Here is a 2,814-nt window from a genome sequence, read left to right as displayed (position 1 = left end):
TATATATATATGTATGTATGTGTGCGTATATGTTTGTCGCCCCAACATCGCTTGACAACCGATGCTGGTGTGTTTACGTCCCCATAACTTAGCGGTTCGGCAAAAGAGACCGATAGAATAAGTACTAGGCTTCCAAAGAATAAGTCCTGGGGTCGATCTGCTTGACTAAAGGCGGTGCTCCAGCATGGCTGCAGTCAAATGACTGAAACAAGTAAATGAGTAAAGAGTTAATGTGAATTTCTTCTCTTTTTCATAGCGTCGCTATGTAGAATAAATTTTTCTTATTACATTTTCCAACATTTTCATGACTGGCAGAATGCAGTGCAGAAGACCCAAACAATCCATGGAGAAACATACATTAAAATGATGGGAGTAATGAAGGCTGGGATATAAAATACACATCAATCAGATTGGAGCCTGGTGTAGCCATCCGGTTTCACCAGTCCTCAGTCGAATCGTCCAACCCATGCTAGCATGGAAAGCGGACGTTAAACGATGATGATGATGATGATCTACAGCTGAGACTGTTTGCCTATTTTGTACCAGTTAAGTCTCCCTTTTTTGCCCTTCTTACCAATTTCATACTCTCTTCCCCCCCCCCTTCTCTCTCTCTTTTTATAACCCCTATCTTATGAACTGTACCATGTCACCCGTGTAATCAAAGGAAACATTAGATCTATCAATACCAATTCCCAACACACACTACTACCATCTATCTCTCCACCCTCTTTCCTTCCCCATCACATGCCTAAGTAATGAAATACTCCATAAAATTTATTGGTATCCAATACAGCCCACCACCATTTACCCTCCCTGTACTATCTGTCATCACTCTCTCTCTCTTTTCCTCAGATCACTGTCTTAGGGGCATCCATCAGTCTCTTACCATTGCCATCATGATTATTCATTATTCACACTCTCTCTCTCTCTCTCTTACTAATTAACATCATGCTTCTATTATTACTCTCCACTACTCCCACTCCCTTCAGGGTCCTTGTTCATGAAATCCATCACATTCTCTTAACAAATATTTCTACCACTACCTATTACTCACTGTCTGTCAGTCTTTCTCTCTCTCTCTCTACCATCAAACATAGCTGCAGTTAGTAATGTCTCTCTTTCTCATTACTTCTTATTCTTGAAATGGTCACAACCAGGAATCCTGCCCTCCCACCCTCGTTAGTTTTGGTAGATCCTAAATTTCATGTTGCATGTCTCTGCCAATAACATCAATATAGTTGAGTGGTTTTTGTCCTATAATAGGATGCAGAAGCTTCCAAATGATCACATCCAGTATAGCCCATTGTTCAGCACAATAGCCATGAGATGTTATCAGCTCTCACAAGAAGCCTTATATATATATATATATATATATATATATATTTAATACCTCGTTCAGAGATTTAACATATATATATATATATATATATATATATATATATATCAATAATACAAAATGGGACAAGAATGCAAAACATCCAGACAGTTAGGTGATACAAGAAAGGGACAACAAAACATCCAGATACAAAGAAAACAAGGATGGGTCATTCAGAGTTTTCTTTCATCAGTCAAGATCCAGATTATCTTTGCAATTTTGGCTGGTTATACTCGATATTGCCCCAATCTGGCCAGCCCCAAGGAAAAACTAAGCTAAGAGCATCAGATTCCTTGGAAGAAAGCAGCGAATGTATACAAAAAGAAGGACGGAAAAAAACGAACAATATTAGACAAATACAATAGAAATAATAACAGGACATAACAACAGGTGTCTTTCGACTAAGGACGAATTAAATTAAGCTGGCGTATGTGGAAATAAAGCCTTACGTCAAGGATACAAGATTTCACTGGCACAGGAAGGAATATAGGTGTTGCACGGACAACGGCCGGCCAAGAAAGAAAGATCAGGCTTGGCCGAACGCCGGTCACGTGGGAAGAGAAGAGAGAGAGGTAGAGGTAGAGGGACAAAAGAATTAAGGAGGGGCGAGAAAAAATGACAGGGACACAGTGAAGTGAAAAGTGGAGGGAAAGTGAGCAAGAAGAGAAGGCAAGGAAATGTGAGAGAGCACTTAACTGGATGTTTTGCGTTCTTGTCCCATTTTGTATTATTCATATATGTATATATATATATATATATAGCGGCATACGTACACTTTATCTCTTATATGTAAGTATACATTTTTCTAAATCTTGTACAACTATTTCTGTCTATCAGCCCTTTCACCCTTATTTGTTCATTCCACTCTTTGTTCTTTCATTTCTCATTTCATTGTTCTTTCATCTCTCATTTCATTTTTTCTCTTCTTCAGTGTCATTCCAATCACCATTTCCTCCCATCATACTCTCATTTCTTCCTCCCCTTCGGACTAGTTCATTTTCTGTAACTGCCCTCTCTTTTGCTCTGAATGAACAAAAACAATGTAGAATAGTAAAGACTCTTTTTGTCATGGAATATAAGACAACCTCAGGAGGCGCAATGGCCCAGTGGTTAGGGCAGCGGACTCGCGGTTTCGATTCCTAGACCAGGCATTGTGAGTGTTTATTGAGCGAAAACACCTAAAGCTCCACGAGGCTCCGGCAGGGGATGGTGCGAACCCTGTTGTACTCTTTCACCACAACTTTCTCTCACTCTTACTTCCTGTTTCTGTTGTGCCTGTAATTCAAAGGGCCAGCCGTGTCACACTGTGTCACGCTGAATATCCCCGAGAACTACGTTAAGGGTACACGTGTCTGTGGAGTGCTCAGCCACTTGCACATTAATTTCACGAGCAGGCTGTTCTGTTGATCGGATCGACTGGGACCCTCGACGTCGTAAGC

The 2,814-nt window shown here is 40.4% G+C and overlaps 1 protein-coding gene across 5 annotated transcripts in view; it reads right to left on the bottom strand.

Moving 5' to 3' along the window:
* The window catches only part of LOC106883691 (uncharacterized), a 41,605-nt gene that overhangs the window by 5,505 nt on the left and 33,286 nt on the right, over window positions 1–2,814 (bottom strand). The gene's annotated exons all lie outside the window — the stretch shown is intronic.

This window comes from Octopus bimaculoides, chromosome 23 (genome assembly GCF_001194135.2).
Source record: "Octopus bimaculoides isolate UCB-OBI-ISO-001 chromosome 23, ASM119413v2, whole genome shotgun sequence".
NCBI classification, from domain to species: domain Eukaryota; kingdom Metazoa; phylum Mollusca; class Cephalopoda; order Octopoda; family Octopodidae; genus Octopus; species Octopus bimaculoides.
The sequence above is the reverse complement of the archived record's forward strand: the minus strand, read 5'-3'. Positions and strand labels throughout refer to the sequence as shown.